We start from the raw sequence: 9,966 nt of genomic DNA on the forward strand, positions 1-9,966 counted from the left end.
TATTTGCAGTTGTTAAAATATCGCAGTAAATATCGTACCGTGAGATGTATATTGTGAAAATATTTTACAGAGAGATTTGGATATTGTTACATCCCTAATCGTGAGCTTTCCCATGATATCTCAATAAATATCGTACCGTGAGGTTCATACCGTGACGATATCATATCGTGAGACTTGGATATCGTTACACCCGTATGTATATGTGAATATGTACAAACCATGAATTGTTACAGTAGAATAATATAATCCATCACACCTCACCATGTTAAAGAGCCATGTTTTTGGACTGGCAGTAGTCCCATTTCACTGTGCTAGCAGGACTACACAACAGCACATATTAAAAAGTCCAATGAAGTTCATTTAGTCCTCCGATAATTTATGTTATTTGTTTTTTTTTTCAGACTAAGAGTTTGTTTTCATACCTGACAGTTTCGGTCTTCCTCAGAGTGGTCACATGATGTTGCTGTGACGTGTCCGGTCAGTTGATTTATACAGGTTTTGGCGCTGTCTTTCTACCGGTGGAGGCAGGATGACAGCGCCATCTGCAGAACCTGTATACATCAGCTGACCGGACACGTCACAGCAACATCACGTGACCACTCTGAGGAAGACCGCTAGTGAGCAGGTGACACTGTCAGGTAGAGCCCTGCTTACCCGCGGTACTCAATGCTAAACAGTGCGACGCGGACACATTTTGAAAGCTCAGTGCGGGTGCGGGCGAGAGCAGGCCGGTGGGATGATAAATTGTAGTCCCACAAACTAAGTGTGTAGTAAAATAGAGTGTGAAGAGTGTAAAGTAAAATATACAAATGATTAATGTTTGCCTATCATGCATAATTTATGCTGGATATTTTATTTGGCATTAATAAAAACATTTTAAGCAGTCTAAATTTGTGGATGTGGTCTAAACTCACGCACATTTTAGCCAATTCCTTTTCGCTTCTCTGTGTCTGATAGAGCTTAAGAAAACAAACGCCTCATCTTGCGGGTTTTGTGGGCGGGAGCGGAACAAAGTTTTGCAGATGCGGGTGGGAGCGGGAATGAAAATTACAATTCTTTGTGGGAGTGTGACCGCACAATGCGGGTGCAGGACTGAATTTTCAGTCCCACGCAGACCTCTACTGTCAGGTATGAAAACAAGCTCTTGGTCTGAAAAAAAGAGCCTAATAACATAGTATATATAACATGTTATTGTGTTACTTGGCCCCTCACACACACACTCACATGCCACTTTCATACTGGGCAATGTGGGTGAAGATACAACAACAGTTTTTGCCACTGGCACCCCACAGTTGCACCTGGAGTTCCCAGCAGTCTCCCATCCAGGAACTAACCAGGGCCAGCGATGCTTAGCTTCTGAGATGTGACAAGATTAAGCTTTGGCCGTTATGTGTCTCACCTCACAGTTGGGTCACGTAACACAGTTTAAGGTCTACTTTATTATTCCTTTGAGTGAAATAAATTCTCTGCATTTGACCCATCCAGGCAATCTGTCAGGAGCAGTGAGCTTCTGCCGTACAGCACCCAGGAGAGGGAGAGAAACCCAGGTTATTAACATGTAAACTCCACACAGAAAGACCCAGGTGATCCGTGAATTGAACCTGGAACCATCTCAAAGTGTGAGTCCTCCACCCAGCCACCTTTCCATCATTTGAGAAACACAAACTGCTCTACACCTCAGTCCTACACAACAGAGCAGAATACATTTCAGGCAGTTTGAGACCTAGCTGGAGTATGCAAGGCCAGCTCATCTCCAGTTTCAATTTTGTCTTGTGTTTTTAATTTTCATTTGCAATGTCAGTCCCCCCTTGGGCATTCTTTTTATTGGCTCAAACTCATCTGAACAAAAAAAAAATCATTGCATAACTCACTCGCAAAGCACAAACAAGGACTTTAAAACTTTGACAATTTGTTTGGATTGTTTTCTTGCATGTTTGCCAGCCGTGCTTTTTTTTATATCCACTCTTCCCCAACCACAGATCTGTAAGAGTGGCAGATTGCTTGCAGCAGCCTTGGAAATGTCAGCGCCTTGTGTCTCGACGTTTCATTCTCTGTTGTCAGCGAATGTTGGAGGACGAACGGCGGAAAAATGGGACGCGAGTGAAAGAACATGTGACAACTGATGAAGAAGGAGAAAGAGAAGAGGAGGAGGCGGTGAAGATGAGAGGAGGGTGAGAATACAGTGTGGCAGTATGATGTAAGGCCAGAATCATGAGTGTGGATTCTTCTATTGTTACAGCTTGTTTATTCAGGCTGTCTGTGTCTATGGGGGTTTATTGTTGTTTTTTTGAATACAGTTTCTACCAGATAATTGTTTATAGGCCCTGGCAGGTAGAGAAGTCACAGAGGCAAGATGGATAGACTGAGGTGGCCAGTGGCTCCTCTGCTTCATTCAGAAATAACTGGAGGATAGAGCACTGATTTTGATAAATGATTTGTTTTCATTAAAATTTTTAGTAGACTGTAACAAGTATCAATACCGAAAACCAAAAAACAAAACAAAAAAACACTAGTGTAAGAAACATATAACATACACTACGAGGGGTGTGCAAAAATATCAAAATATCAATATATTGTATCATTTAATGTGATACAGTATCTGTATCATGGACTGCTGTACCGATATATCACCAAGAGTATTTTTTGGTATAGTTTACAAAATTATTTTGTTGCAGAGTTACAATTTTGTTGCTTATTTAGTGGAAGGAAATTCATTTATGTGGCACATTTGACATTTTCACTGGTTTGATGATTAAAATGTTCATGTTTCATATTCACTTTGCACAAGAAGTGGTTTAAGAAAAACATTTAGTATCACAGCTATGATTTATCCTTTTTTTTTTTTATTGAAGCATATCAAATCAATTTTAAATATATCATATTGAACCGAAAGTGCACTGTATGTATGTATACATACATATATATGTACTTCTTAATGATACCCAGCTCTATACACTACCTGTCAAAAGTTTGGAATCACTCATTCAATGTTTTATTTAATTAATTTATTTTTTAAAAATATGTTTATTACCATAAATTTGGAAGCTGGACATCCACTCATACCTGATTGATAGAATTAGCCTACCCCTCGGGAGAGTCTGAAATCTGATGAAATCTTACAAGACACTGACATGATCCAGACAGGACAGAGACTCTTTCTGCAGGAGACATGCACCGTAGAGAGCGGGGAGAGACTGGGTGATGCGCCGAGGAAGATGCTCGTTTGTGTTTTGAACAGTTATTTTGCACTTCATACACACAGCCTCCTCATGGAAAACACACAAGGAAATGCAGATGATGCAGCTTTTAAGTTAAAGGCGATTGATGTGGCTGTCGAAGAAGGAAATAGAGCTGCTGCATGTGAGCTCGGCATCAATGAGTCGATGGTGAGACTTTGGCAACGTGATGAACTGACTCAATGCAGAAAGTCGACAAAAACTTTCAGAGGCGATAAAAGCAGGCGGTCCGAACTTGAAAATGTTCTTGAAGACGTGGACACCTGCAGATTATATTCATGTCTGGCCTATATACGTACAATTTTAAACTGGTTAAAAATAGTTAAAATTTGCTTAATGCAGCTTATATTCAGGTGTGCCCAATAGTTTGGAAAATTTGGTGCTTTCAACATTAAATATATGAAATAAAATGTTTAGATGTTTAGCGTTGTTGAAAAAATATTAAAGGTGCACTGCATGACTTTTCTTGGGCAGGGTCTTAACTGTTCAGCTTAGAATGTTTCAGAGTAAGGCATTAAAGGTGCAGATCATTTATGTTATTAGGTTCTTTTTTCAGACCAAGAGTTTGTTTTCATATCTGACAGTTTTGTTTGCTCACTAGCTGAACTGAAAAAAGAACCTAATAACATAAATTATCAAAAGACCAAATGAACTTCACTGGACTAAAGGTACAGATCAGTTCGGTGGAGATGCAAGTCAGTTTACACAAGAATGCATATTCTTAAAGGTATTTCTGAACAATAAAATCACCTTTAATGAAACAAAACCTGAATAGACTTGTAATGATTCTGTGGAACATACCAAACCAAAGCAATAACACCCCCCTAAAGAAAAAAAAGTTCATTCCTCCACAAGAAAAGTTGCACAGTGCACATTTAAACAGAGTTACTTAGCTTTTTTCTTTACTAAATAATTCCATAGGTTTTGCTTCATATGTATGATGTCATCTATATGTATCTAAAATGTAGAAAGTAGTAAGAAAAAAATGAATGAGTGGGCTTGTCCAAATGTTGTCTGGTCATGTATGTTTAAACAGCACAGGTCAAGACTTTGGACTTTGGATGTTTTTTTGTTTTTTGTTTTGTGTTGTTTTTTTTCTTACTACTTTCTACATTTTAGATATTTAGTTGAGTTATTAAACTTTTTTCTCTACTAAATAATTCTATACATCTTGCTTCATATATTTGATGTCTTCTGTGTGTATATCAAATGTAGAAAGCAGTAAACACATATATATATTAAAAAAAAAAAAAAAAAAGAATGAGAGGGTGTGTCCAAACATTGTCTGGTCATGTATGTAGCAACTTTTTTCTTCACTAATAATTCCTTAATTCTTGCTTCTTATATATGATGTGATGTCTGCTGTATGTAGAAAATAGTAAACATATAGAAAAAAACATAGACTTTGACTTTTGGTATACAAAGTGTATGAAATGCATTTTATCATTGTTGTGTCAAAATCGGTATTGATTATGGCTCAGAATCCTTAATAACAAAATTAAGTTTGAGAATGTAATATCGTGACAGCACTGATATTTAATACTAGGATGTATAGGCTCAGACACGGAGCATTTGTTATGTAAGGCTGCAATTACAAGCCATTACCTGGATTAAAATTTTAATGCAGCTTTTATAATGGAAAAGAATTAATCCTGCTTTATCATAATCTATTTTTTATTGCAGCTAAAATGATTTATTAATAGAATCCTTTGTGTGACATGCATGCAGTAATTTGTATTTGAGTGCTCAGATCTTTTTTATATTACTTAATATTTAGCTAAAATGGACGTCCACCACTTGGCTACTACTCGAATGCTAATTGGGAACACCAAGTCCCTAAAAATCTGGGCTCTTAAAACATCTATTTCCTTTTTTATACTTTTTAAAAATGTGTCCGAGTTGTTAGAAGAAAATTCAGCGAAACACATCATTTCTGGTCAAAGCTAGTTTTTGCAAGTTTTCTGTGGAAAGCTAATTTGCCCTTGACTTAAAAAAGAAAGTAACTTTTTTTTTCAGAACACTGCAAGATACAACAGTGACCATTACATTCAAAAATCAGTGCTTTATTTAAAAATATTTCACACAACACAAAACAACACAACACAAGACATAGACAGTTCTACAAACAGCAGTAAATAATACAGCAACGCAATGAAATGCAACTTAGCGTACAACTAGCTCAGGCTTTATTTCAGTTATTAGAAAAATAAACAAAATACAATTAATTAGCGTACATAAATTCTGACAAAAGCGCATCAGGCAATAAAACCACACAGCAGACGTACCCCACTATTTGACCTGATTTTGCACCGGAAAACTTGTCCCTTATTCGTAAATATTTGAAAGAAATTGAATACCGATGCTGAATTAGTTCAAATCTAATACGTAGAAAATCCCATTAGGCACTTTCTTCTTACTCTGGGGAGCTGGTCAAATTAACACTGCTATATTTAACACCAAAAGCTCAAAGTTATAGCGCAGACATCATGTTACCTTTACATGCATGGAATGTATGAAGATTGAGTTTGCAATGTTCAATGTTCAACTCCACAGTCAACAGTCAGGTAAATAAAGTTATTGCATTCAAAACACACAGATCGACAGTTGCAAAGAATATACAGAATGAAATGAGAGAAGGGGCTAATCGGTTTGATTGAATTGTACTATATGGCACAGTAATAGCACGGTAATAGTGAAGTAACCAGTGATGGAACGTAACAAAGTTAAAGTAGTAAAGTACTGTACTTTTTAAAGTTGATACTTTTACTTCACTACATTTGAGAGCAGGTATCAGAGTCCTGCACAGGTCCATTTTTAGAGACCCACACCCGCCCACACCCACGCAGTACAGCACCACACCTGCCCGTTAACCCACAATTTTATAAAAGTTAAACCCGCACCCTCCCGGACCCGTTAACATTCTACCCGTTACCCGCCTGTGCCCTTGATAAATCACACACAAATTAAAAGCATTCTAACTGAAGCATCCATCGGAGTACGAACTGAAAAGTTACGACTTCAAGAATTACAATCACAAAATGAAACGGTTACGCTTTCGTCAGTACGACCACGAATTCACAGATGCAACTCGACTGCCATCACTTCACAGGCATTATTTACTGAGCAGAAGAAACACTGATTGAGATGCCGCACTTTTGCGCTGCACACGCCACGGACTGAACCAAGACTGAACCAGGAATAACCCAGAACTAACCCAGGACTCATTCCAGGAATGAACCAGGAGGACTGAACCAGGACTGAACCAGGACTCACTGTCGGGACGGGCTTGGAGGTGCACCTGCGTAGACCGTCGGATGACTGCGGGCGAAAGGACCGACGCAGACCTCCGCGCCACATAAAGTTAAGCGCAGTCATCGCCCGATCGCGCTTTGCTGACACCCTGCTCTGCGGACTCTGGGTTCTCCCTCTCTGTCAAGTCCAAGATTAGTCCTAGTGTAGTCCTGGTTTAGTCCTGACCCGCCCGTGTGTAATCGCTGCCTGCCCGCATACCCGCCCGTAAAATTCAAGAACATTAAAACTCGCCCGTTTCAGCAACTATTTGTCCACGGGTACGTGACCAGGTGCAGGATTCTGATCTGTGTTTCTACTCCACTATTGGAAATAATTAGTTTGATCAGATTTAGAATTTTAAATACAGCTGAATTTCTCACTTAGACTTTTTTATCTGCTTTTTTAAATCCTGAATTTTAGTTGCTGAAATTTTAAGTAAACTTCACCTTTTAAATATTCAGCACAAATATTTTCAAGCTCTCAAATTCAACAGTCAAAAATCAGAGTGTAAAATTTGCCAGGAAAAATGTCAGAATCAGTCGATCGTGTGTGAGTGAGGAGGTTGTTTCATAAGGCTAAATTTGACCAGACTCACATCATTTCCTGCTCGTTACTAAATGAAATCTAATCATTTAGGATCGATTGCTTCTGTCTTGGCATCTTGAATCTTTCCTTCAAATTTTTTCCACTGCATATTTTACCCTCTGAATTTTGGCTTGAAAATGTTCAAATTTCACCAACTAAAATTCAGAATAAAAATAATTCAACCTGTCTTTTCAGAGGTAAAAAATTCAAAGTGAGAAATTCAGCAGCATTTAAAATTCAGAATCTGATGAAACAAATGATCTTCCACACTCCACTACATTTCTGAACAGGACTGAAAAGCCAGAGTACTTTTTAGGATTGTCTTGAGACCTGCTGAAAAGGCTTGGGGTTTATTTTTTAACACATTTGTTATCTTAGCAAACTAAATTATACAAACAAAGACTGAGAAAAACAATTGATTAAATTGTGTCTATTGAACGAAATTCAAAAGCTCTACATTTGATCTCAATATATGTGTCAAGTACTTTTACTTTTTACTCTTTAAGTACATTTGTAATAATTTTACTAAGATTTTGTAATGTGATACTTTTTTGATACTGTACTTTGACTTAGATAAGAAACTTGAGTACTTCATCCATCACTGGTAGTAAGTGGGATAACAAGATATACTGTATATGTATTTGAAATATAAGTACACTTTTAGTTACAAAGCTAAATCCATCTTATTACCGTGTTAATACTATGCCAAATGGTACTACAGTTGCTTTTATTTTTTTGTTTAAAGCTGGTGTACCTGATTTTCACACCACAGAAGGAGGTATTTAATAGGTGTTTAAAGACTAAACACCTAAACGCCGCTCACAAACACAAACAGAGCTGTTAATACGGGCAGTACCTGGAGGCGTACAGAAAAGAGTGATGGGGTAAGAGACATGTGAGGAACACTGCGATTGGTCTAAAAGTATCCACAAATTCACAAACTTCAAACTCTGCCCCTGGCTATAATCAGGCCAGTCATGCGTGATGTAACATAGTACTTGAAATCACAGCGGCCTCTGAAGTTGTTGATCGCAAAGCTGCAAATTTACCTAGTTTACATTAAAATGGCTGTAAACATTAACAATAAAACATCATATACACAGTGTAGTAGCAAATAAATCTGAACAAATATCGCTTAACTCGCCCAACCGCAGCCAATCAGAGTGCTGCTTTTGGCGCTTACTTCGAGGTTGGTGAGAAATAAATGTACTTTAATATTCGCGTTTTTAATATATACTCTTTGGGGGGAAAAAACTACTTTTGCACATTTACAAAGAACAAAAAATGTCTGGTACGCCAGCTTTAAAGTCAGAAAGTTGAGTACAATAGTTGCTTAAGTAGGGCGCACACTTTCAAGTAACGCACTGACTGCCATACGATCATTTTGGCGTGTTTTCTCCGGGGAGTGAGACGCTTCAAGTGCACCGTGCCATTTGGGAGGAAAGTGAAATATTCTCAGTGTATTGAGTGCATCCAAGTGATAAGACACAAGACAAGGTAAAAGAAACCACCATGCAACAGTAAAAATAACAACATGAGAGTTTGCATTCATCATACAGTAACTCATGTCCTCGAACGCACCGTCACAGCCCTTTTTATCGCTCAGCACTTTATCTGCTGCAGGGGAGGCATTCAGATGGCGACCCACTAAAACCAGGTCCTCTTCCATCTGGTGTGAACATTTGGTCGGATGTTATATTTTCACAAAATTTACACGTACAGGACACTGCCAGTTAGAAATATTCATAGGATGCGTTCACATTGGATTGATGTCACATGAGGGTAAAGGCCAATGTGTCTTTAAGGCAGAGACACGGATTTTGAGCGAAATATCCAAACAGAAAATCCACAAACCAGATATTATTTTCTTTACATATTAATTTTGTTGCTTAAAGGGCCTATATTACGCAAAATGGACACAAATGGAGCTTTTAGTCCTGTTAGAATGTTGTTAAATTCTCAAAAACATATCTGGAGTTGTGTTTTCTTTCATTCACACATGTTTGAGTAATGCATTGTTATTAGTCTGTCTGCATCTCCAAAATTCAAAATATACTGTTGCACCTTGTGATGTCATGAACTAGTAGTTTTCAGGTTAATCCTACAATACCTGGGAATATGATTTATATAACCGTGCATAACTTTCCAACCATAAAAGATAGAAACTTGCTTTTTTTTCCCTTAAAAAGCTGAGAGTTGCATCTTTCGAACATATTTATACTGGAAAACAAGTGCCCAATAGGAGCTTTGTTTTCTGCCAAACACATGCACTCCATCCATTTTCACTGGCCCAAACATTGCCAAAGAGTGTAATGAGTCAAGATGACCGACTGCTCTGAGCGTCTGTGATCTTAACAGCTGTAAATGTTGGTCTAAGTGCAGTTTTTTTCTCAAATAAATGTTAAATCACGCATCATGGTCTGCATAATTGCGCATCCCTTGCTATTTTTATTTGAAAGGTTTATTTCACTCAAAATGTACAAATCCAGATGTAATATACACCATGGAAATGCAGGAAGTGATGTGGCTTTAGTTTAGTTTACTTACAGACTTGATATTTTGCACTTTTGTAGCTAAGGCCCTAAATTAAGTCCAAAAAGTTATTTATACATGTTTGTCGGGTGTTTTGTATGATTTTTTATTAAATTTTTTTTTTTCCATTTGTATTTCTGGTCCTGTAGCTTTTATTACAGCCATATAACACAACTACAGCAGGCAGACTGTGAAATAACAGGTTGTATTGACAAAAAGGATGTGTGACACTTCATTAGGGGTTAAAAGGGGAGTTTTAATAGCAAAATTAAGAAAAAAATCCAGGTGAAGACAAATGTACTAAAATTTCCTTTAGGTCTGG

This window comes from Boleophthalmus pectinirostris, unplaced genomic scaffold (assembly GCF_026225935.1).
Source record: "Boleophthalmus pectinirostris isolate CB_2022bp ecotype Guang Dong unplaced genomic scaffold, ASM2622593v1 HiC_scaffold_17, whole genome shotgun sequence".
In the NCBI taxonomy this organism is placed as follows: domain Eukaryota; kingdom Metazoa; phylum Chordata; class Actinopteri; order Gobiiformes; family Gobiidae; genus Boleophthalmus; species Boleophthalmus pectinirostris.